This window comes from Scyliorhinus canicula, chromosome 9 (assembly GCF_902713615.1).
Source record: "Scyliorhinus canicula chromosome 9, sScyCan1.1, whole genome shotgun sequence".
Classification (NCBI taxonomy): domain Eukaryota; kingdom Metazoa; phylum Chordata; class Chondrichthyes; order Carcharhiniformes; family Scyliorhinidae; genus Scyliorhinus; species Scyliorhinus canicula.
The window spans coordinates 13,883,441-13,910,012 of record NC_052154.1 but is presented as its reverse complement, the minus strand read 5'-3'; the positions used below and the strand labels follow the sequence as shown (position 1 = coordinate 13,910,012).

At 46.1% G+C, this 26,572-nt stretch overlaps 1 protein-coding gene and 1 long non-coding RNA gene across 5 annotated transcripts in view; one reads left to right on the top strand and one right to left on the bottom strand.

Moving 5' to 3' along the window:
* The window catches only part of mafa (v-maf avian musculoaponeurotic fibrosarcoma oncogene homolog a (paralog a)), a 393,941-nt gene that overhangs the window by 249,297 nt on the left and 118,072 nt on the right, over positions 1-26,572 (bottom strand). The window lies entirely within an intron of this gene.
* Positions 640-26,572, top strand: part of LOC119971102 — a 139,421-nt gene continuing 113,488 nt past the window's right edge. Inside the window, exon 1 of the long non-coding RNA XR_005461741.1 lies at positions 640-734. This is a non-coding gene — a long non-coding RNA (uncharacterized LOC119971102). The remainder of the gene's footprint in view (positions 735-26,572) is intronic.

Genomic DNA, 26,572 nt, shown 5'->3' with positions numbered 1-26,572 from the left:
CTGAATATTCCTTTACCTGCTTTTTATAGTCCCCAACAGGTTTATGTTTACATATAATCTCTTGTGCATTTCCCACTTCCTTCCCCCCATTACAAACGCCTTGAGCTGTCTCAGCCCCAAGCCCTGTAAATCCCTCTTAAGACCTTTCCACCTCACATAATCATTAACATGTTAAAATGTTCCAGGAGTGTAGTCAGACAAAACCAACAGCAAGAAGGAGATACTAAGTGGCCAAACACATGGTCAAAGTGATCGGTTTCAAGGAGCATTTTAACAAGGCACTGGAGGTGGGGGGAGGGAGGGGGGTAGTCCACAGGGAGGGCAAGGACGTTGAGGATACTTAAGAGGCCAGAATTGGAAGAGTTCAGAGATTTTGGAGGGTTGTGGGGCTGGGGGGATGTTGCAGAAAGAGAGAGGAAAAAGGTAAACCTCACAGTTATTGTTTTCATTGCAGAAAAGAGAGTCTTTGAAAGATCTGATTGTTTTTCTGCCAACATTAACACTTTTGCATGTCTTAGGTGGGCTGAATCTGCCGTGACCCAGTTTTCCAGGAAGCCCTACCTACACTCTGCTACTGCTGGAACGCCAGAGCTGATAAACCTCTTGTTGAATTCAGCTGTATGGAAGCAGACTGCTTATTGAACATTTAGGCGCAGGCTGCATTGAAAATACTTTGAGGGGGCAGGAAGGCAAGAAATTCACTTTTCAAAATCACAACGATCTCAAAGCCGTTGGTAAGTCAGATTACAAGACATCATTTGTTAGTTTCAACAAAGCATATATTTAAGAAGGGATTGAGGTCAGAAATGGTATGATGACAATTGCTACTCATACAGTTAGTGTGGGTCGACTTGATCCAGGCAGTGACTTCATTGTGCTTCCCTGGTTATTGTCAGCAGTGATGCAACCAGTGCCACTATTTTGGGGACTATTGATGACTTTATCTTCACTTGAGCAAGGGCATTAACAACAATTGAGCTTCCCTGTTTGTACCGGGTGCCTAGATGGCAGTCCCACATTGACTTTGGCCACTCCAGTGTCACAATCAAATTTGGCAACTCTGCCCCGCCTGTTTGGCAAAAGTGATGACTTCACTCTGGGTACTGCCACTTGATTGGCCAAGGGTGTACCCCACCGCTTCACCCTTCCATTGACAGGAATAAGCAGGAGCAGAGTGAGAATGGAGTATGGACATGGCGGAGGAAGGGAAGGGGGACAGTCTGAAAGGGGGCGGAGCAAGGAATGAAGCCAAAGCCGTGAACTTTAGGAAGTCCAGGGCTGACGGAACACTAACATGCCAATGTTGTCCTGTGCAGAAAACAGAAGGAAATACTTAAAGCCACTCACTGGTTAAGATAAAAGCTGAAGCAGCACGTTTCCATGGATGTAATCTTTGGGTTTGAACCATTTTCCGTCAAATGTGTGGGAAACAAATACTTGAATTGAGTTTTATCATGTAAACCAAGGCCGACTGTGAGATCACCATCCATGACAATGACAAAGGCGCTATGCCTTCATTGTTGCTGGGTCAAAATTCTGGAACTTCCTACCAAACAGCATTGTGGGACTACTTTCACCCCAGGGACTGCAGCGGTTCAAGAATGGAGCTCACCACCACCTTCTCAAGGGCAATGAGGGTTGGTCAATAAATGCTGCCCTTGCTTGGTGTTTTGAGAAGATTGTCGTGGACCTTAATCTCAAGCATGAATTATTTTTTAAATTGTTTTTTGTGAGTCAACTGTTAACTCTTTGAATGCATGATTTATAAATACAGATTTTTGATTTATATGAAACCAGTGTTAAAAAAAAACTGGTGCGAGGGATGTTGCGCAGGCTGCAGAAATCAGGGCAGAGAGAGGAACAAAATAAACAACCAGATTCCCACTGCTGTGTGCCAACACCCATGACGAGGTAGAGCAGGCTCACTTGTTATAAATAACTCTGCTATGGTTGGCAGGTATTCACCGTCAGGGTTCACGCATGGACAGAGGTTTGCAGCGTTTGTAGAATGGTATTGTAAACATGTGTCATTTGATGGCATGTAATGCCCTCCTCCAAGGTAGGTTCAAAGGTGGGGGGCCATTTAATTGGACAGAAGGATTCTAGTGGGGTCCCCACCTCATTCCTCCCTCTGATGCGATTAAGTCTGGGGCAGAAAGATTTGTTGATGGTCCGTCCACCTTGCTGCCAATTGAGGACGCCGAGAGGACACTTCATGCCCAATTAAGAGCCTCATCTCTGGTACCGCTGGTATTCTACCGTGTGGGAATCCTGAAAACCCGTCGAGGTTGCTTGCTGGCTCCCAGTGGGTGTCTCTTGTTGAAAGGTACTCAGTGCCTGATCGAGGAGTCTGACATTGGGAAAGGGGACCCTGTTGAGAACCACCAGCCTGCCCATGCTACGTACCCTCCTCAATATTCCGTGACCAACCCCCCCCCTTGTGTCCCCTATCCTACCCTCACTCACATGGGCTCCTCAGCAATCCTCTTCAACACACCTAGCTGCATTGCTGGCAGCTTCCAGCGGTCCCACTGGTGTTGACTGCAGTGGACAGATGCTGGTCTTGAATTGGCTAGTGGCTGTCGGGGAGGTGGAATTTCCATCCCCAAGGTGATTAATCCTAGGGAAGGCCACTTAAGCACCTGAGAGACACTTAATGCCAGTGGGCCTCCCCCACAGGAGGCGAGAGCAACTCTCCCCGGCTCTCTAGTCGGTTGGTGATACTCCCCAATGCCTCTATTAAATACTGACTATTGCCTTTATGGAAAGAAGGAGGAAATTTGGCAAAAACAATATTCCTGACCATTTAAAGAAATTGGGATTCGTGTGAGGCTGGCTGTATTCATTGCTCATCCCTCATTGTTTTGAAAAGATTGTCGTGGGCCTTCTCCTGACTGGTGGCGATGGCGCTGCGACAATTGTGCTGGACATTTAAATGCTCATTTATATACATTGGAAAAAAAACATTTTTAGCAGTTTTATTAATCTAATTTCATCATTTCCAAAACAGAATGGAAAGTTTGCATAGTGTAATGTTGATCATTCGAAAGAAAGAAACAAATGGTCTCTCATGACCTCAGGACATTGCAAAGCACTTCATAGCCAATAAAATGCCTTATGAAATGTCGTCACTGTTGCAATGTAGGGACCAAGATAGCTAATATGTGCTCAGCAAGGTACAACAAACAGCAATGAGATGTTGACCAGTTATTTTGATGTTGGTCAAGGGGATAAATATTGGCCTGGACTCACCGCTTTTCTTTGAACTGGTGTGTGACATCCGTGATTGAGGGGGCAGTCTGGGCCTTCATTTGATGTCACATCTGAAGGACACAGCACCTCTGACAGTGCAGCAGCCCTTCACAATGCAAGAGCAACAACAACTTGAATTCCAAAGCACCTTCAATGTGACAAAATGTCCTAAGATGCCTCACAGGAGGACTATAAAACAAGGTTTGATTCTGAAAAATATAAGGAGATATTAGGGCAGGTGATCAAACATTTGGTCAAAGTGATAGGTTTTAAGGGGTGGCATGTGGCACAGTGGATAGCACTGGGACTGCGGCGCTGAGGACCCTGCTCGAATCCCGGCCCTGGGTCACAGTCCATGTGGAGTTTGCACATTCTCCCCATGACTGCGTGGGTTTCACCCCCACAACCCAAAGATGTGCAGGTTAGGTGGATTGGCCATGCTAAATTGCCCTTAATTGGAACCAAAAAAAGTAATTGGGTACTCTAAATTTATTTTTTTTAAAGTGATAGGTTTTAAGGAGCACCTTGAAGGACGGAAAAGAGTAAGGGGCGAAGAGATTTAGGAAGGGAATTCCAGCGTTTAGGGTCTTGGCATCTGAAGGCATGGCCACCATTGCTGGAGAGATGGGTTGCTCACGAAGCAGGGTGCAGACGCTTCAGAAGGTTATGGGGTTGGAGGAGATTTCAGAGAAAGGAAGGGTTGAGGACGTGGAGAGATTCGCAAACAAGGATGAACATTTTAAAACAGAGGTGTTACTTAAACCTGAGCCAGTGCAAGTAGCAAGCACAAATGTGATTGGTAGTCAGGACCTGCTGTGCGTTCGGCAATCGCGTTCAGGATTACCGAGGCTGGCCCGGCGTGTGTTAGATTAGTCTGGAGATAAAAAAAGGCATGAATGAGGTTATTCATCATCAGGTGAACTGTGGCGGGGCGGAGTTGAGCAATGTTAAGGAGGTGAAAAAAGGTGGTGCTCATGATGGCGGGCAGGGATTTGTGGCTGGACGCCAATCTCGGGCAAAACGTGAGACTAAAGCTGTAAGCAGTCTGGCTAAACCACAGACAAGCCTCGGTTTGTGCTTGTATGCCTGGAGTGCGGATTAAACACACAACCTTCTGAATTAGAGATGAGAGGGATAATGCTGAGCCGCATTAGAGCCTCGATTGGTGTCATGCTAATTGTATAAGAGCGGTTAGCGGAAACTAACACAAGTTTAAACACTGTGGCTCTTGAACTCAAATTCAAACGTCAGTACTTTTCAATTTTCAACAACAAAAGGTTCTTTCAGATCTGAACCATCTGACATTCATCTTCAAAGTTTACAGAGGGACTGTCATCTGAGAAAGGTATTCTGTGAGCCACCTTGGTTATTGGTGAGCAGAGACAAAATTGATACTCCACTGTTCAGCCATGGGGCCATGGACTGTGTTCGATCTGCCAACCTCACCTCCTTTAGGACCCTGGTTAAAAGCCACCTCTTCCTCCTTACGAGTATAACGATCATAACTTGCACTTATATTATACCTTTAACTTAACAAAACATTCCGAGTGGGTGGCATGTGGCGCAGTGGTTAGCACTGGGACTGCAGTGCTGAGGGCCCGGGTTCAAATCCCAGCCCTGGGTCACTGTCCGTGTGGAATTTTCATATTCTCCCCGTGTCTGGGTGGGTTTCACCCCCACAGCCCAAAGATGTACTAGTTAGGTGGATTGGCCACGCTATATTGCCCCTTAATTGGGGGGAAAAAAATAATTGGTACTCTAAATTTAAAAAATAAACATTCCAAGATACTTATTAAGAGCATCATCAATAAAAACTTTTGACACTGAGCCACAGAGGAGGTATCAAAGCACATCGAAACATAAGAGCAGGAGAAGGCCACTCGGCCCGTCAAACCTGCTACCTTTCAAACAGATCATGGCTGATCATCTAACTCTTCGCCATCGTCTCCCCACTACCCCCAAAGATGTACAAGTTAGGTGGGGTTACAGGGTTACGGGGATAGGGCAGGGTGTGGACCTAATAGGAGGGTCAGTGCAGACTCGATGGGTCGAATGGCTTCCTTCTGTACTACAGGGATCCTATGGATTCTATGAATTCTATCGATCCCTTGATGTCATTGGGATTCAGACATTCAGCGATTTCTATCGTGAATATGCTCAATGATTGAGTATCCACAACTTCCTGGGGCAGAGGATTCCAAAGGTTCACCACCCTTTGAGTGAAGAAGTTCCTCCCCATCTGTCCTAACTGGACTGTCCCTTCTCCTGAGACTGTGTCCCCTGGTTCTCGACTCCCCAGCCAGGGGAAACAACGTCTGCACACTTACCCTGTCACTCCGTGTCAGAGTTTTGTAAGTTTCAATGTGATCCCCTCTCAATCTTCAAAGCTCTTGAGAATAAAGTCCCAGTTGCCTTAATCTCTCACCATAAAACTCCATCCAGCCCCGGGATTAGCCTGGCGAGCCTCCGTTGCACCCTCTCAATGGTAAGCACACATGACATAATGCTCGGTCGGATCCCCCCGACACCCCTCCTGGATGGCCCAGAGACACAGAGGGGTCTTGGGGTAATGATCCACAGATCCCTGAAGGCGGCAGGACATGTCAATAGGGTAGGTAAGAAGGCATATGGAACCCTTGCCTTTATTAGCTGTGGCATAGATTATAAGAGCAGGGAGTTTATGTTGGAGCTGTACAAAACTTTGGTTAGGCCACAGCTGGAGTACTGTGTGTAGTTCTGGTTGCCTCACTATATGAAGGATGGAGAGTGTGCAGAGGAGATTCACCAGGATGTTGCCTGGGATGGAGCATTTGAGCTAAGCAAAGATGCTACATAGGCTAGGTTATTTTCTTCAGAGCAGAGAACGTTGAGAGGCAACCTAATTGAGATGTATAAGATTATAAGGGGTAAGGACAGGGTGGATAGGAAGTAGCTGTTCGCCTTAGTTGAAGGGTCAATAACGAGGGGGCATAATTTTAAGGTGAGGGGCAGGAGGTTGAGAGGGGATTTGAGGAAATAAATTTTCACCCAGAGGGTGGTGGAAATCTGGAATGTACTGCCTGGGAGGGTAGTAGAGGAGGGAAGCCTCACAACCTTTAAAACGTAGGTGGACGAGCACTTAAAATGTCCTACCTTTCAAGGCTATGAGCCAAGTACTGAAAGGTGGGATTAGTGTTGATTTAGAGTAGTTTTGTCGGTGCAGACTCGATAGGCCTAAGGGGCTCTTCTACACCGATTGTCGCTATGACTCCTCCACAAGTACCGGGGCATCCCCCCCCCCCCCCCCCCCCCCCCCCCCCCATCACTCTCCAAAAGTATTGGGGCACTCCCCCCATCATCCGCCACAAGAATCAGGACACTCCCCTCCCCCAACTCCAAGCATCGATGCAACCCCCCCCCCCCCCCCCCCCCCCCCCCCCCACAACAAACACCAGGACAATCAACCCCAACAAGCTTCGGGATGACGACACCCGTACAAGGATAGGTATGACCTCGTCCCTTTCCCAACAAGCATTGGTTTGGTACTGCTGTACTGCCTAGGCATTTCCCTCTGCCCCCGAGGACTGAACTGAGTTTTGCGCCCCCGGCCGGTTTCCCTTGACAGCTTCAAGTGCTGCGGAAGCTGTTGTAACCTCACGGATCTGATGTCGCGTCCGTGGATGGTGGGGGAGGATTCCTTCCCCAGGGGAAACATATGGCGGGGAAGCTCTCTAAATAGGAACCTCATTGTGTCACCAGTGAAGATGGGGAAAATTGGAGAATGAGATCACACCGGGGAGATGCACCTTCTCGCGCGGTCTCTCAGGATGTTCCACCGGCGCTGCCATTTTCATCTGCGGTGGGCTCCAGCTGAAAATCCTCCACGTTGATGCTAAACTTGCTGATGGCACAAAGATAGGATAGTAAGATGTGAAGAGGACAATAGGAGGCGACAAAGGGATATATACGGGTTAAGTGAGTTGGTAAAGACTTGGAAAATCAAGTTTAACGGGGGAAAATGTGCAATTGTCCATTTTGGCAGGTAAAAAACGAGCTTACTATCTAAACAGTGAGGGATTGCGGAGCTCTGAGGCGCAGAGGGATCTCAGTGACCTCGTGCATGAATCACAAAAGGTGAGTATGCAGGTGCAGCAAGTTAGGAGGAAATCTAATAGAATGCTGTTGTTCATTGCGAGGGGAATTGAATAGGTTATGCTTCAGTTACACAGAGCAGTGATAAGACCACAACTGGAGTATTGTGTACAGTTTTGGTCTCCTTATTTAATGGAGATGTGTTGGAAACAGTTCAGAAAAAGGCATAGTAGCACAGTGGTTAGCACTGCTGCTTTGCAGTGCCAGGGACCCAGGATCGATTCCCGGCTTGGGTCACTGTCTGTGCAGAGTCTGCACGTTCTCCCCATGTCTGTGTGGGTTCCCTCCAGGCGCTCCGGTTTCCTCCCACAAGTCCCGAAAGATGTGCTTGTTAGGTGAATTGGACATTCTGAATTCTCCCTGTGTACCCGAACATGTGCCTGACTGGCGACTAAGGAATTTTCACAGTAATTTCATTGCAGTGTTAATATAAGCCTACTTGTAACACTAATACAAGATTATTATTATTTACTAAACTACTGCCTGGATTGGGTGGATTGTCTTGTGAGGAAAGATTGGACAGGTTAGACTTGTATCTGCTGGAGTTTAGAAGGATATGAGGTGACTTGATTGGAAAATATAAGATCCTGAGGGGGCTTGACAGGGTGGATGTTTTCTCTTGTGGGAGAATCTAGTACTAGGGGTTGCTGTTTCAAAATAAGGGGTCAGTCGTCATATGGGACAGAGATAAGGAGAACCTTTTTCTCTTAAAGGGTGTGAGTCTGGAACTCTCTTCCTCAAAAGGCGGTGGAAGCGGAATCTTTGAATATTTTTTAAGCCAGAGCTAGATAGATTCTTGATAAGCAAAGGATGAAAGGTTATTGAGGGTAGATGAGAATGTGGAGTAGAGGTTACAATCAGATCAACCATGATCTTATCGAATGGTGAAGCAGGTTCAAAGGATCGGCTGCTGCTCCTAATTCAAATGTTTGTATGTCTAGGAGCACAATTTACAACCGTCAAACACAAATTTAGTTGCCTATCCCCATAAGGGTTATGGTGTTCGGGCCGGAAAGTGGAGCTGAGTCCACAAAAGGTCAGCCACGATCTCATTGAATGGCGGAGCAGGCTCGAGGGGCCAGATGGCCTACTCCTGCTCCTAGTTCTTATGTTCTTATAATGCACCACAACATCACCACCACCCAGAAACAATCTCCGGGGTTGATCTGCGAGTTGTTCCCTTTCACCTTTGGCTTGTAAACTAATACACAGGACTAATAGGTTCTAACAGAAATTCTGGAGAGACTTTTCCACCTAGAAAATGGTGAGAACGTGGAGCTAGCTACCACAAGTAGCAGTTAAGAGAAATGACACAGCGGTATTTAAGAAAATCTGGAGAAGTCTCATTCTTCGATGATCACTCGCTAACAAATTTGAGTGTCCACCTAAGAAACCCCTAGTTACTGGCTATGGGTTATGTGGGTTCTTGCGTGGCTGATGAGCACGATTCTAAAGCCGCATCTTCGGCCAACACTTGGCAGTTGTTTCTGGGAGGTGGGGTCGGTCCATGGACTCTAGATCGCTGGTATTCCTCTCTCAGACTCCTTTTCCAGACCTCTTGCCATCGGATGTCCTCGATGAATTGTGTCCCTTCAATCAGGAGGTTCCTCCAAGAAGGTCTCTTTGAGCAAGGATCTTCCAGGCATTGACATCTATGTTGCACTTCGTGACGTCAGCCTGCAGGGTGTCTTAGAAGCACTTCCTTTGTCCTCCCCTTGTTTGGGAGCTTTCCTTGAGCTGGGTGAAGAAGATTTGTTTTGGCAGTCGGGACTGTGACATCCTAAGCACATGGCCAGCCCAATGGACCTGGTTTCGAATGATCATGGCCTCGATGCTGGTGATCCTGGCTTCTTCAAGGACACTGATGTTAGCACGCCTGTCCTCTCAGCTGATGTGGAGAATCCTCCTCAGACAGCGTTGATGGTACCTCACCTTGAGAAATCATAGAATTTACAGTGCAGACGGAGGCCATTCGGCCCATCGAGTCTGCACCTGCCCTTGGAAAGAGCACCCGAGTCAGGCCCACACCGCCACTCTATCTCCGTAACCCAGTAACCCCACTTAACCTTTTTTGGACACTAAGGGCAATTTAGCATGGCCAATCCACCTAACCTGCAGATCTTTGGACTGTGGGAGGAAACCGGAGCAGACACGGGGAGAACGTGCAGACTCCACACAGACGGTGACCCAAGCCGGGAATCGAACCTGGGACCATGAAGCTGTGAAGCAACTGTGCTAACCACATCGATGCTACCGTGCTGCCCACGTCCACGTGTAGTCCAAGTTCCTGAGCTGCATAGAACAGTTGGGAGGACAACTGCCTTGTGCACAAGGATCTTGGCGTCAGCTCGAGTGTCGCAGTCGTCAATAACTCTCGTCCCTCAGTATCCGAAGGAGGCAGATTGGATACAATATTGGATCATACGGCTAAGTACGTGAGGGACAAATAAACAAAGGATGTGCTGATGGGCTGAGATAAGGTAATGGGAGAGGGAGAAGATTCATTGGACCATAAAGACTAGCATAGATGGAATGAGTCGAATGGACTGTTTCTGTTGCAGCAAATTCCAATAATTCAATGGAATGTAGGACAATGTGTAACTGCAATAAAAAAAATGTGAAATTTGATCTTTTATGAGAAAAGATATAGTGTAAAGGCTTAATCTCGTCTTAATCCAACTTTTTCAGAATGTTCGGGCTGGGTACACAACTGAGCTACAGCAACCATTGTTCAGCCATCGCTGCTTCAGTTACTCGCACGTTCTGTCAGTTTTTCATGGTCTAAGGCACTGGTGAGATTTGTGACTTTGGTTCCCAAAAATGACTCTCACTGGCTGGGCTGGTCTCTGGAATCTGCTGAGGCCTGACAGATTTGCAGCATTGGTGGTCCTCAGGTCTGCTCCCTCACAAACTTTGGAAGCAGTGGGCTTGGAGAATGGAGGGGGCGGGGGGGGGGGGGGGGGGGGGGGGGGGGGGGGGTGAGAGGCACAACTCATGTAACCTCCTAAAGCCAGGATGACTTTACCACAGCCAGTGTGAGACTGTAATCTTCCACCCTCATGTGTGAGAGCCACAATCTCTCACCTGTTTAGACTATGCTGGTAATTGTGTTATCTCAGGGTAGAACGAGACACAACAAGAGAATGTTATGGGGGAGGAACTGCTTCAGCCACCATTGCGGCTCTCCAACAATCTACGGGCTGAAGGGGATACAGGAAAGATTGCACGGCAAATGCCAGAATATTGCTTCAATTCAAGTCAGTGAAGTGAAATTATTGAAAATTAAATCGAAAGTGGGTGCAACGAGGACTTTCTTTATTCAGAGAGGTCGACATTAGAAATCGAGGGAGCAGGGGTGACATGCGGAATGCTCAAAAAATGCAGCTGTAATCTGTAATTGAGACAAAAGCAAAATAAATAAAAAATAATGCAAATGTTGGAATTCTGAAAGGAAAACAAAAATCTGGAAGAACACAGCAGATCAGTCATTATCTGAACAAAAATAAGGCAGGAGTTCATCACTCCATCGCTGGCAGATATACCCTCAGCTATCTTGACCCCAAGCTGCAAAATTCCTCCTCTAAACCTCTTTGCCTCCTGACCTCTGATTAGTCTTTTAAAACCCTACTTAAAACCTATCCTTTTCTCCAAGCTTTTGGTCATCTGTCAAGACCACATTTGGAATATTGTGTGCAGTTTGGTCACCTCACTATAGGAAGGATGTGGAAGCATTGGAAAGGGTGCAAAAGAGATTTACCCGGATGCTGCCTGGTTTGCAGGATAGGTCTTATGAGGAAAGGTTGAGGGAGCTAGGGCTTTTCTCTTTGGAGCGGAGGAGGATGAGAGGCGACTTAATAGAGGTTTATAAGATGATGAGGGGGATAGATAGAGTGGACGTTCAGAGACTATTTCCTCGGGTGGATGTAGCTGTGACAAGGGGCATAACTATAAGGTTCAGGGTGGGAGATATAGGAGGGATGTCCGAGGTAGATTCTTTACTCAGAGAGTGGTTAGAGTGTGGAATGGACTGCCTGCTGTGATAGTGGAGTCGGACACTTTAGGAACTTTCAAGCGGTTATTGGATAGGCACAGGGAGCACACCAGAATGACAGGGAGTGGGATAGCTTGATCTTGGTTTCGGACAATGCTCGGCACAACATCGAGGGCCGAAGGGCCTGTTCTGTGCTGTGCTGTTCTATGTTCTATGTTTAAATGCCCAGTTCGCTGTCCACTTTTATTTGATGACTATTCTGAGGAAGGTCTCGTGACGCATTATTCAGGTAAAGATGCTCTATTAAGGCAAGTTGTTGCTGTTAATAGTTTGGGCGAAGGCCTCGAAATAGATTAAAACAAAATGACCACCTTTCACTTTTCTGACCTGCTGTGCATGTCCAGCCCATTCCGTTTTCACTCCTTGCATTGTGAGGGTCAGGTCGATAGACTTTGCTGGGCCAAGTAATCTTTTCTAATCTTTTACTGATCTCTCTGGGTGCCAGACAGAGAGAGTGCCAAGGCGGCCTAATGTCTCATCCTGAATTGTGAACTGCAGAGGGAGTCACCTCCTAGTGGCCCAAATTGAAAGCAACACCATGAACAAGAAGTCGAGGGACAAGATTGCACCCTTGCCAACCTGGGATGCACTTTCTTGGGGAGGGGTCATGGGGATGGAGATGGGAGGGAGGAAGTAGGGGTGGGGCACGTGGGGAGGGTAGGGCAAATCCAGAAGAGAGGGGAGAAACACAAAAATCTACCGTTAAGGTAAATTGGCTAAAGAAAAGTCACTTCAAATTCAGCTTGGCAGGTTTGGAGAAGGATTGAGAGGTTTGATGCCTGCCATCGATTTCTGCAAAATGGAAGGAATGGGAAGCGACCTTTTTCAGGATTGGATTTAGAACAGCGTAATCCCTCCGAGCAAGATGTGAGTGCTTGATATTAGACCCCTCAGTATTAGTAATAGTTACATTATTGAAATGTCATTTACACACTGTCACGGGGAAGGCACCAACCAGGGAGAAATCCCACGATGTTGAGGGCTGACCAGCTGTTGTATTTTAAATCTCCAGTGACTACAGTTCATGGAGTCTCCTTTGAAAGGCAGTGCAGAACTTTCTCACTACGGGACATAAATAATAATAATAATAATCACTTATTGTCACAAGTAGGCTTCATTGAAGTTATTGTAAAAAGCCCCTAGTCGCCACATTCCGGCGCCTGTTCTTAGACCTCAGCTGGAATATTGTGTACAGTTCTGGGCGACACACGGTAGGAAGGATGTGATCGCATTTGAGAGAGCGCAGGAGAGGTTCACAGGAATGTTCCCAGGGGTGAGAAACTTCAGTTACGAGGATAGATCGGAGAGGCTAAGGTTGTTCTCCTTGGAGAGAAGAGGCTAAGAGGAGATTTGATAAAGGTGTTCAAAACCAGGAGGGGACTGGACAGAGTAGGTCAGGAGAAACTGTTCCCGCTCGTCAAAGGATCGGGAATGAGGGGGCACAGGTTTCAGGTGATTTGCTAAGGAAGCAAATGCAATGTGAGAAAAATCCTTTTCGCACGACGAGTGGTTCAGGTCTGGGATGCACGGCCTGGAGGTGTGGTGGAGCCGGTTCGATCGAGGCATTCAATGATTATTTGACTAGAAACAATGTGCAGGATTCTGGGGGGAAAGGCAGGGGAATGGCACTAAGTCATGATGCTCGTTTGGGGAGCCGGTGCAGAAACGATGGGCCAAATGGCCTCCTTCTCAGCCGTAACAATGAATAGAATAGAATTTACATCGCAGAAGGAGGCCATTTGGCCCATCGAGTCTGCACCGGCTCTTGGAAAGAGCACCCGATGTAAGCCCAATTTACTACGGCCAATCCACCTGACCCGCACATCTTTGGACAGCGGGAGGAAACCGGAGCACCCGGAGGGAACGCACGCAGACAGGGGGAGAAGGTGCAGATTCCGCACAGTGACCCAAGCCGGGAATCGAACCTGGGACCCTGGAGCTGTGAAGCAACAATGCTAACCACCGTGCTACCGTGCTACCCCGAAGAAGTCATGATTTCCCCACTCACATTTCTGGGGGAAGACTTGAAGCCACGGCCTTCTGGGCTCAGAGACCAACAGGTGGCACAGCTCAGTCCAGGATACCAGGTTGTGTCCTTCAGTTTGGGCATTCAGTGCCACACCTGTGAGCAGCTCTCGTTTAGCTCATCCTCACAAGGGGCATCTTTACTTCAAATTCCAGTAGCTGACAGAGAATTCCGGCCCTAATCTTCAACAGGCCTGCATTATTCTGGCTTTGCTGCTGGGAATGGTGGATTTTACCATCAACAGCAGCAAAGGAATTTTATCTTGTCTCCCTGCCAGTTTGTTTTGCATTAAAAGAGCGCTCAGCAATGCAGAGCGCTAAGGCAATATATTTACTCGAAAGGGTGAAATTTACTGTTTCTTCAATAAAGCGGTGCTTGGGTATTTATGAGCACATCTGAGGGGTGTGAGTTGCTGCTATTTATATATAATATATACACATATCGATTTATTTTTGATACAAGTTTAGAATAAAAAGGAAGAAGATTAATTCAAGGTCAGGAGGATTAGGGAACAGACAGTAACTGTTCCTCCATGCTGCAATCGCAATCATGATAGAGGTGTGACCTAGAGCAACAGCAAGCCACGTTCACACTGAGCGATCATATAAAATCAGAGAATCTTCCCGTATGGCCAGAGCCCATTCGGCCCATCATGCCCTCCCGGCTCTCCGAGAGGGCTATTCAGTGCCAGGTGTTTGTTTTTTCAAATAAATTTTACAGTACCCAATTCATTTTTCCCAATTAAGGAAAATTAATTTGCCAATTTAGCATGGCCAATCCACCCAGCCTGCACTTCTTTTGGGTTGAGAAACCCACGCAAACACGGGGAGAAATGAAAATGAAAATGAATGAAAATCGCTTATTGTCACGAGTAGGCTTCAATGAAGTTACTGTGAAAAGCCCCTAGTCGCCACATTCCGGCGCCTGTCCGGGGAGGCTGGTACGGGAATCGAACCGTGCTGCTGGCCTGCTTGGTCTGCTTTAAAAGCCAGCGATTTAGCTGAGTGAGCTAAACCAGAATGTGCAAACCCCACACAAACAGTGACCCAGAGCCGGGATCGAACCTGCGACCCGGCGCCGTGAGGCACAGGGTTAACCCACTGCGCCACCGTGCTGCCCTCAGGTGTTTGTTTTTAATGCTTTACGACCTTACCAGACTGGGCACGTTTCCTGTGAGGTTGCCACCGGTTGTGTCAGAGCTGTGGGCACCTAACCAGCGGCCATTGCACTGCCTCAAGCGCAGCATAAAAGAGTTGAGGCCATGATCAGGCCAGAGGGGTTGAAGGGATGCTCCTGCTCCTAATCCCTGTCTGCTTATTGCAGTGGTGCCAATTCCTGTGCTTGAATTTTTTTCATCCGCATTGAAATGGGGCCCAAAATAGGCTGGCTCCACCCCCACCCCACCGCACCCAAATAGAGAGACAACACGCTCCCCCACAACCCACACAATACAGAGACCCACCCTCTCTGACTAAACAGACCCCATTTACACCTGCTCTGTTGTGTACCTCATGCAGTAAACCACAGTCACCTGCTCACACCGATCCTCCCCCCCACTTTCCCCAGTGAGAGGGATTGAAGCAGATTTATCTGCCATTAAAAAAGAAAGAATGTAACCTTCCAACATATCGGAAATAGGCTCTCCATCTATTTTACATTTGGACAAAATGGAATGATTCTGCTGTGCCTTATCGACCTGAAGCATTGATCCACTAAATGATCGGGGGAGGGGGGAGAGTGGGAGGACGCAGTTTTGTGTTCAATGCTCAACGAGAGGTTGGTTTCTGCAGGGTGTCTAGTTGGAGGGCAGGGAGTAATGAAGAAGAAGAAAGGCTTGGTGCATGAGGTGGAAATTAAGATAATGAATTGGGAAAGATGGGCAGGGTGTGGGGTACAAATATGACTAAATGAGGCAGAAGCACCACAGATCACAGAATGGATAGAGCACAGAAGGCTATCTGGCCTATCGTGTCTGACTCTCAAAGGCGCAATTCATAGAATAGAATCAAAGAATATACAATGCAGAAGGAGGCTATTCAGCCCAACAAGCCTGCACCGGCCCTTGGAAAGAACACCCAATCCCCGTAACCCCACCTAACCTTTGGACACAAAGGGGCAATTTTAGAATGGCCAATCCACCTACTCTGCACATCTTTGGACCGTGGGAGGAAACTGCAGCAGCCGAAGGTAACCCACGCAGACACGGGGAGAAAGTGCAAACTCCGCACAGACAGTCATCCGAGGCTGGAATTGAACCCATGTCCCTGGCGCTGTGAGGCAGCAGTGCTAACCACTATGCCTCTGTGCCATTCCAGATCGCCAATTCACCCAGTGCCATTCCCCCACCTGCTTTCCATAGCCTTGTACATTCTTCCTTTTCAGATAATAATCCATTTCCCTCTTGAATGCAGAGATTGAAGCTGCCTCCACCACACTCTCAGACAGTGCCTTCCTAATTGCTGCGCGAAAAAGGTTTTCCTCTTTTCACCATTGGTTCATTTGACAAGTACCTTAAATCTGTGTTCTCGTGTTCTCGGCCATTTCGTCCATTTCAGGGCAGCACGGTAGCACAGTGGTTAGCACTGTGGCTTCACAGCGCCGGGGTCCCAGGTTCGAATCCCGGCTTGGGTCACTGTCTGTGCAGAGTCTGCACGTTCTCCCCGTGTCTGCCAGGGTTTCCTCCGGGTGCTCCGGTTTCCTCCCACAAGTCCCGAAAGACGTGCTGTTAGGTAATTTGGACATTCTGAATTCTCCCTCAGTGTACCCGAACAGGCACTGGAATGTGGCGACTAGAGGCTTTTCACAGTAACTTAATTACAGTGTTAATGTAAGCCTACTTGTGACAATAAAGATTTATTTTTTTTAAATGGGTAAGCTTTTTCCTCTGTCTACTCCTCCCAGACCCCTCCTGATTTTGAATCTTCAATCAAATTTTTTTCTCAACCTTCTGTTCGTCAAAGAAGACAGTCCCACCGTCTCCAATTTATCTGTATAACTCAAGTTCCCAATCCCCGGAACCATTCTCATGAATCTTTACTCCACCCTCTCTGATTCCTTCACATCTTTCCTAAAGTGTGGTGCCCTGAATTGGACACAACTCTCCAGTTGTTGCTGGCATGTGTTTTATGCAGGTTGAACATAACTTCCTTGCTTTTGTACTTTACACTCCTGTTAGTAAAGTTGCTGTATGACTACTCTCTCAACCTGACCTGCCATCTTCAATAATTTATGCACATATACACCCGGGTCCCTTTGCTCGTGCACCTCCTTTATAATCATAGCCTTTATTTTATATTGTCTCTTTGTATTCTTCATACCAAAATGAATCAGTTCACACTTCTCTGCATTAATCTTCATCTGCCACTTGTTTACCCATTCTGCCAACCTGTCTATGTCCCTTTAAAGTTCTACACTCTCCTTCTCCCAATACTTCTGAATTTTGTGTTGTCTGCAGATTTAGACGTTGCGCGCCACGTTCTGGGTCATTAATATATATCAGGAAGAGCACCATCCAAATAATGACCCCCAGGGAACTCCACTATGAATCTTCATCAAGGCTGAAAAATAACCACGAACCACAACTGTTTCCTGTCACTTCGCAACTTCATATACATGTTGCTACTGTCCCTTTTATTCGATGCTCTAGTTTTGCTCACAAGTCTGCTGTGTGTCACATTATCGAACGTCTTTTGGAAATTCATATACACCACATACACAGTAGCACAGTGGTTAGCACTGTTGCTTCACAAGGCCAGGTTCGATTCCCGGCTTGGGTCACTGTCTGTGCAGAAGCTACACGTTCTCCCGTGTTTGCGCGGATTTCCTCCGGGTGCTCTGGCTTCCTCCCACAAATCCCGAAAGACGTTCTATTAGGTAATTTGAACATTCTGAATTCTCTCTCAGTGTACACGAACAGGCGCCAGAATGTGGCGACTGGGGGATTTTCACAGTCACTCATTTCAGTGTTAATGTAAGCCTACTTGTGACAATAATAAAGATTATTATATTATTATTACCCTCAGCAACCCTCTCTGATATCTCATCAAAAAAAAAGTCAAACAAGACAGTTAAACGCAATTTACCCCTCACAAATCCGTGCTGGATTTCTTTAATTAACCTGCATTTGCTCAAGTGATTATTAATTTTGTCCCAGATTATCATTTCCATAAGCTTGCCCATTACTGTGGCTAAACTGGCAGATCACCAGCTGCTGGACTTATCTTTACACCCTGTTTTAGTCAAGGGTGTCATATTTGCGAACCCCCAGTTCTCTGACAGCGCCCTGAGTTATAGGAAGATTGGACAATTATGACCAATGCCTCTGCAATTTCCACTCTCATTTCCCTCATGCATCTCATGGAGTCCTAGTGCCGTATAAAATTTAAGTGCAGACGGCGTATCCAGCATCTCCTCGTAATCAATTTGAAACCTTTCTGGTAGCTGAGTTTCCTGCTTTTTCACCGTGACCTTCTCCCTTTGCAATAACAGATGCAAAGCATTCATTCAATACCTCAGCCATGCCCCCTGCCTCTATGTGTAGATCCCCTATTGGTCCCGAATCAGTCCCATTCCTCCTTTAACCACCCTTTTACTATTTATTTCTATAAATATGTACATTTACTTCATGTGACAATCAGCCAGTGACAGCGAACATGACATAATTAATAATAGAGTCGAACAGCTGTGAACTGGTAAATTATATAACCTAAACATGCACACCACTAATGTAACAGGTAATTGTTGGGTCAGGAAATTTATATATTTATGAATTTAAATGTACATATTGTAACAAATATGTACTCAGCATGTTAGACTAGTCCTGAGGCTATGTTTTGTAAGCATTTAAAGCAAGTTATTGTGTGTTAATGGCTTGGAGATGGGACTTAATTAGTGCTGTGTTTTCCCAAGTGACTAGCAGAATGTTTCCCTGGCACAGTGATGTATAAACGTCTAGGGTTCCTGCTCCATTCATTTCCCTGCTGTGCTGCTTCTAAATGCACAATTCATGAACAGATTTTGGAAGGAATTCTCTGAATTTCCCCAACCATGTTGTTTTAATTCAACAAAATGCTCTATTTTATGAATGAATAAGCAACGATGACCGATAAAGACCCTCTGATCCGTCCATAATTTTACCACTCAATTGCGATATCTTGTGTATCACATATATATACACTCCCCAACCTGCCTAAAACATTGTGGTCTTCATATCCTGACTCCTCAAAGCATGTCCACCATCTACAAGCACAAGTCAGGAGCACGATGGAATATCTCCACTTGCCTGGATGAGTGCAGCTCCGACACTCAAGAAGCTCAGGGCCATTTAGGGCAAAGCAGCCCCGCTTGATTGGCACTCCCTCCACCAGTGGCAGCTGTGTGGACCATCTACAAGATGCACTGCAGCAACTCACCAAGGCTCCTTCAACAGTACCTTCCAAACCTGTGACCTCTAGCACCTAGAAGGACAAGTGCACCACTTGCATTGAAACCCCACCACCAACAATTTCCCCTCTAAGGCACACACACCATCCAGACTTGGAACTATAATATCGTTCCTTCACTGTTGCTGGGTCAAAATCATAGAACTCCCATCCTAACAGCACTATGGATGTAAAGGTAAGGTAAAGTCACTATTGTCCCAGATGACCATCGGCCGCTTTCCCCTTTCAAGGGGAGAGCGGATCGGTAGTGATTTAACTTGAGGATCACCGCACCTCAGGCGAGGGGCAAGGTTGAAAAGGCGGGGCCTTCGAGAATAACCTCAGCCGGTGCGGGAATTGAACCCGTGCTCTGCATCACGAACCAGCTTTCCTGACAACTGAGCTAAACTGGCACGGTGTACCTACACCAGATGGACTGCTGCGGTTTAAAAAGCCAAAAGACAGCTCACCTCCACCTTCTCAAGGGCAATTAGGTGTGGGCAATAAATGCTGGCCTATAGAGCAACGAATAGCCAGAATGAAAACAGAATATTCTGGAATGACTCAGCAGGTCTGGCTGCATCTATGGAGAGAGAGAGACAGAATTAACATTTCAAGTCCATCCGACCCTTCTTCAGTGCTAAAGGTGATCTGAGGAATGGTCATACAGATTGAAAAGTGGGTGAAAGAAAATCAGGCTTCCTCTCCAGCCTCATTGGGCAATAGAAACCAGTGTAGGAGATCACCCTGACCCTCAACCTTCTGAATATCCAGCTTTTTAAAAATGTGATAATGCCACTTCAGGCAGAAACAGCACCAGATTTCACTTGAAGGAATTTACTGAACCATTTCTAAAGCAGCAGGGAGGTCTAAATAATCTCACCAAATGGGCCAATTTATGGGGAATGGAATTCAGCACAGAGAAATGTGAATCATGAATACTCGATGTCCATCAGTTCCCAACTACACAATGCATAACCTCCCCCCACCACTTGAAGTTACCAAGGAATCTCCTTACTTAGGAATCCGCAACTAAAATAATTTGAAGTACAAAGTCTCAGCCTCCAAGGCATCCAAAATGCTTGCGTTTGTGAAACAGAACTCCCATTACTCTTCAAACACAGGAAAGAGAATGTTCTGTAACTACACTTAGAGCACAGTGTAGCTGTTTAGGACTCACACACTACTAAACAATTACCCTACCTTGCCAGAAAGCTCATTTCATTACAAACAATTACTCACAAGACTCTAGTTTCTCCCGGCTGGCAATGTCGCTAGCCTGCCGCAGTCTCCAGATCCGAAGAAAAGTCCATAGGTTGACATCCCTCTATAAAATTTTGAATTACCAATTAAATATTTCTAAGCAGTTAATTAAGCCCAAAAAGTGACCAAGCTCGAAGAGTTCATAACCAACAGCTACAACTGTACACACTCCACCATGGTTCCCTTGCTAACTTCTTTTTCCCAAGAACGCTCGAGATCTGGAACAATCTTCCACAAACTTTATTGAATATATTCAAGAGGCGACTGGATATAGCACATGGGGAGAATGAGAGCAAAGGCTATGGGGAGAAAGCAGGATTAGGCTATTGAGTTGGATGATCAGCCATGATCGCGATAAATGGCAGAGCAGGCTCGAAGGGCCAAAAGGCCTCCTCCTGCTCCTATCTTCTATGTATCTATGTCAGCCAAAGGTCAAACATGCAGAATGGACGTATGGACATTCGGGCAGAATGGTGTCCTGCAAAGCATTCACCCAATTCACGTTTGGCCTCCCCAATGTAGAGGAGACCCTATTTCTAATGTTTTCCATTTACGATGAGAGGGATCTAATTTCCCTCTGCGTAAATGTTGTCAGAAATGCTGAGCATTTCCAGTATTGTGGTTAGCACTGTTGCCTCACAGTGTCAGGACCCAGATTCAATTCCGAGCTTTGGGTCAGTGTGGAGTTGGCACATTCTCTCCGTGTGTGTGTGGGTTTCCTCTGGGTGCTCTGGTTTCCTTCCGTAATCCAAAGATGTGCAGGTCAGGTGGGGTTACAGGAATGGGGTGGGGGTGTGGACAAGATAGAGCGCCCTTTCGGAGGGTTGGTGATAACCCAATGGGCCGAATGGGCTCCTTCAGCACTGTAGGTATTCTATGGGTGTTGTGCCTTCAAATTATCACCCCCAGTCCTCCTAATTTTATAAATGACAGAACCCTATGGGAGTAGCAGTACTCGCTGGACGGCATTTAAATTTGCTCACTATTTTAAGTTCCAGAACCTTTCACTTCAAGTTAAAATCCACTACACCACAGCAGTTGAACAGCAGAAACACAGGAGGAGAACTGCATTAATATAGCTATTTTTGTGATCAATGGACATCCCAAAGCGCTTTAAAGACTCTCATTCTTATTAGATGGCAAATCGGTAGGGAAATGCGGCAGTTAATTTGCATACAGCAAACACCCTCAATCAGCATTGAGATAGATGACCAGATAGCGTGTTCTTATTGTTCTGTTGGTTGAGGTACAAATAATGTTCAGGACACAGAGATCTTTCCTGCTCCACGCTCCCACATCAACCCCAGCCTCCCCCGCTGCACCCCCCCCCCCCCCCCCCCCCCCCTCCGAGAAGGCAGACAAGGGCACTGTGTTCACATCTTATCTGAAAGGCAGCACTTCTCATAGTGCAGCCAGTGCTCCCACAGTGGAGCTTGAACCCACAATCTTCTCTCAGCGACATGTATTCTACCACAGCTTCTGGAGTCCCTGGTACAATAGATTTTGCACATTTTGCGATTTTAGGCAGTAATTGAGATGAAACAGTTCCTTCTCAAACCCATCGCTGCATTTGCTAGCGGTCTGGCATTTCCCAGATTTGGTACTTGCCAAGGCTCCCTGCAATATATTTCTCTTGACGAAATTTGTTCCAATCGCCAGTTTTGGAAGGAAATTACAGCACGGAAATATTCAACAGCTCTGTTTCCAACCCTGCCCTCCCACCAACACTCGTTCACTCTGCTCAACAGGAGTTCCACTAGTCTGCAAGCTTCCAGTTCTGATGAAAGATCAACACCTAAAATGTTAACTGGTCTTTTCTCTATTCAGGTTGCGCATTGTCAGGACATGCTAGTTAAAAAAAGCATGGGGAGATATGCTGTTTTCCTGTCCTTGGAGAGAGTACAATTAGATACAAAATGTAGATCAGACTCCAAGATTTCACATTGTGTCACATTTACATGTATAACTGTGTGGAATATATTTCTAAATTATATTAATTCACTTACTTGAATTTTAATCCTTATATTATGAGGTGTCCCTCGCAACCATAAAGCACACAGTACACAATTCCTTGCACCTTATGGGCTTCTTTTATAAAATAAATATTGCAAAACACTTTCAGCGTGGTACTGAGTGTTCTGAGATTGGTCCTTTTGTCTTGGACTTGAGGTGTGGAATTCCGTTAGAAGACAGACTGTAAATATACTCCGGTATCTGCTTAACGCTTGTTTGTTAGTATTATGGCTGAACAGGCTACACAGTAGTCATGTTGCTCCTCGGCATGATTCTAATCTCTTTCTCTCCAGATTGGTGTCAGTGGTACATCTAGGAACATAGGAACATGGGCAGGCCATTCAGCCCTCAAGCCCGTCCTGCCATTCAATGAGATCATTGCTGATCTGTGACCTAACTCCACATCCCTGAATATCTTTGCTTAACAAAAGCCTATATCTCAGATTTCAAATTAACAACTAATCTAGCTTCAACGGCTGTTTGCGGGAGAGAGTTCCAAACCTCGAGCACCTGTTGAGTGAAGACGTTCTTCCTAACATCTCTCCTGAACGCTCTATGCCCCCTAGTTTTAGAACGCCAATCGGTGGAAATAGTTTATATTTATCTATCCTGTCTTTCCCTGTTAATATCTTGAATACTCGATCAGGTCACCCTTTAACCTCCTAAAAATTCTAACGAAAACAAGTCTAATTTGAGTAATGTCTCCTTGTAACTCAACCCCTGTAATCCAGGTATCATTTTTGTAAATTTACGTTGTTCTCCCTCTAAGGCCAAAATATCCTTCCTGAAGTGTGGTACATAGAACGGCTCATAGTCCTCCAAATGGGGTCTAATCAGGGTTTTATGTAGCTGCAGCATAACCCCTGTGTCTTTATACTCTAATCCTATTCGCCGTTTTGATTATTCTCTGCACTTGTTCCTGGCATTTTTTAGAATCTATGCATCAGAACCCCCAAGTCCCTTTGGACAGCCACTGTACCTAACCTCTTTCCATTTAGAAAATACCCTGCTCTACCCTTTCTTGGTCCAAAATGAATAACCTCACATTACTTACATTGAATTCCATCTGCACAATTTTGCCCATTCACCTGGTCTGTCAATATCACCTTGCAATTTTATACTATCAGCTAGACTGTCTACAATGCCGCCTAACTTTGTATTATCTGCAAATTTGTTTGCCTATGCCATATATTAGCATACCCCAATTGTTAATTATTTATTCTACACTCCCTACCAAGTACACCATCCTACATGTTAACAACGACATTAAACTGTCTTGAACTATTTACAATCCAACTCATACATTTCTCCACCACAAGTCACAGTGCTAGGGTATTGTCAGCCCTTAAGGAAGATGTTTTGGAGATTTCTTCTACATGTTCTTGGACATAGCTGTGGTGATATGCCTGTGCACAGTTTTGTATATAGTTGTCTATCAGTGTATATAATTATCGATGTGACCTCCAACCAGCTGGTGGTGATAGACAACTATATGTGACTCGAGATATCTGGCAGTTGGTAGTAAGTCGTACAACAGGATAGTCACACTAGAAGTAGCTCCAGGAGAGTTGACTGAATTCATTGATTCATTACTGTCTGGATTACAGTTCGTTAGTTATCTTTCCACATGTTTGTTAATAAATCATTCTACTAGTTAAAGGACTATATGCTCTGTGTGCATCATTACCATGGCCATAACACAGAACATAACAATATCATCTGTAGAATAGGACAACACTTTAGCATTATCGCTGTCACTATTGCTGGGAAGCAGAGTAAAGGTTTCAGGATTCTTCAACTGCAGGACAACACAGAGTATTCAATGAAAGACTTATCCAAAAAAGAAGACTGCAGAGAATCGACCTTTGCATCATCTGGGATTGGAGAGAAGAATTCAGGGCACTCTGGGGTGGGGCAGGGGCAGGGATGGCTCATTAGCTGTTGTCAGCGTTACTTGTCTCCATTGTGCCTCCTTCACTTGCTGAATATTTAATGAGCTGCCTTCAAAGGTTTCTTCAATCTGTGGTTCCTTCGGAAACACAAATGTCTCTTTTACATCAATGTCTCCCTGGCTCCCACAATGTTCTGAGATTGGTTCTCCTGCCTTGGACTCTTAGGGTGGGGCTTGGTTCTTGGTTCTAGACAGACTGTAGATGTAGGGTAGGATTCTCCGGCCTCCCAGCCGAGTGTTTCCCGGTGGCGGAAGATGGCGCGCCGTTTGCTGGTGGTGGGATTCTCTGCTCCCGCGGCTGTCAATAGGAATTCCCAGTTGATCCACGCCACGCCGCCGGGAAACCCATGGTGGCCAAACCAGAGAATCCCGCTGATGCACTATCAATTACGACGAGACGAGAGTAGAGAGTAATCGAGGCTTTATTAAGCAGAGATATGTAGCCTCCTGCAGCTGCTGCCGAAATGGCTGCTGCTCGGTGAGCACACATATTTATACTCCGCCTACTGGGTGGAGCCAGCAGGCAGGGATCTACCCCGTACCTGTAGTACAGGAGCCTTACCGTATTACATCTTGTATGTGATATATACAACAGTAGTTACTACCAAACCCGCGCCAGTGATTGGCCGGAGATTTTGGGCCAAAATCCAACCACTCCCTCGAGAGTCTAACACGTGACGAACTGGTATCAGCGATATATTATCGTCTATGTCATACATTAGCATATCCCATCTATTAACCCTATATGCTACATACAAAAGTATTGTAATCAATAGGCGCTTTCACAGAAAAACAAACATAATAAGCTCTCCACTCTTTCACAGGCACTCTTAAATGCATTATGACAAAATATCAGTGATCAAACTGAATTCTCCATATGCCGGGCAGGGAAGCACTTCAGAACTCATCCTAGGTTACACAGAATCTGTGCCAACGTGGCTTAGTTGGTGGCTCATGCTCCTGAATTAGAGGGTACAAGACCAGGCAAATGTATTTCAGCGCAACACTGAGTGTATGCAGCCCGGTCAAAGCTGCCATCTTTTAGATGAGGTGCTTAAACTAAGACCCCGTCAGCTTGTTCATGAGAATATTTTTAAAAGTCCCATTGACCAGGCCAATACCCTTTCTGTGACACATGCCAACAAAAAGGATCAGCAAATTCCGCTCATTTGCAGCTTTTCTGACCTCGCTGTGTGCAATATTGTCAATTGTCACAAAAACTGCATTTCAGAAGTAATTCAGTCGAGGAGAAGCACTTTGGGATGTTCTGAAGATGGGAAAAGGTATTATTTCCTCCTTTATACACTCATGAATATTATATCAGGCAGGAAAGTGATAAACAGTTGCTTGCAAAGGAACATAAATTGCATGCAGCTCTGCATCCGCAGACTAGAAATCTGTGTTAAGGTGTGGCTTACAGAGATATTAACATTGAATAAGTACTCGGTGTATTATTAAATCTTTGGGGCTCATTATTCAATGTACTACAATGAATATTTTATCCTCACCTATTTATAATGCTTTTATTTAAGGAGACAGATGAACTTAAATTCGTTAGTGGCCCAAACTTGTTACAAATCTGAACATCCCTGCTCGCGTTTAAGACTTGAACATGGGGGAGCAAAGCAGTGAAGATGGACTGGCCGTAGCCTAAAGTTGTTTTGTGAGGTCATGACAAGCTCTCCTGCTCTCTCCAGTTAAAAAACAAGTACCTTGCTTTGGGGTCTTTTTCCAAGTGGACTCCTGCCACTATAAGGACAACCAGATCGGCAGCTTCTGGCCTGTTAATACCAAGAGGAGATTGTCTGAAGCATTTGTAACAGAAGAAGCTTGATTTGAGTATTGATCCGAAGTCTGTGCTCTTCTCAGGCAACAGCCAGGATGACCCGAATAAAATGACACAGTTTGGCAGTGGCTTGAATGCCGCTCAGGCATGTGCTCCTCCCGCCGTCAAAATAAATCGTGTTAATCTTGTGTCCCAAAATTGCCACAGTGAAGTATGTTCGCTGTGTCATTTGGTGAGGTTTTACGCACCCCTTGCCTCAGAGCAAACTTTATCCAGCAAGAAACCTGGTGACGTGATGATTGCATTTTCCAAAAATCTCTGGGCTGGATTCTCTGAAAGTGAGACTATGGCCCCACGCTGGCGTAAAAACAGTGGAGTTTTACTCCTGAAATTCCTGGAATAAACTGAAATGGATTCTTAGCCCTGCAGGGGGCGAGCAGGGCCCAGAGTGAATCACGCAGCTTTTGTTCCAGTCACGGGCCCCCGCACGTCTGGTCAGAGGCCGTACATGTGCACTGCATGACCTCCAGCGGCTGCGTCGTGCTCCATGGCAGCCTCAGTCTGCAAAGCCAGACCGAAGAAAGAGACCCCCCCCCCCCCCCCCCCCCCCCCCCCGATCAGCCGTGCGCTCGAGCCTCAATCCTCGCACATTTAATCCCCGGCCGCCTATAAGGCTCCC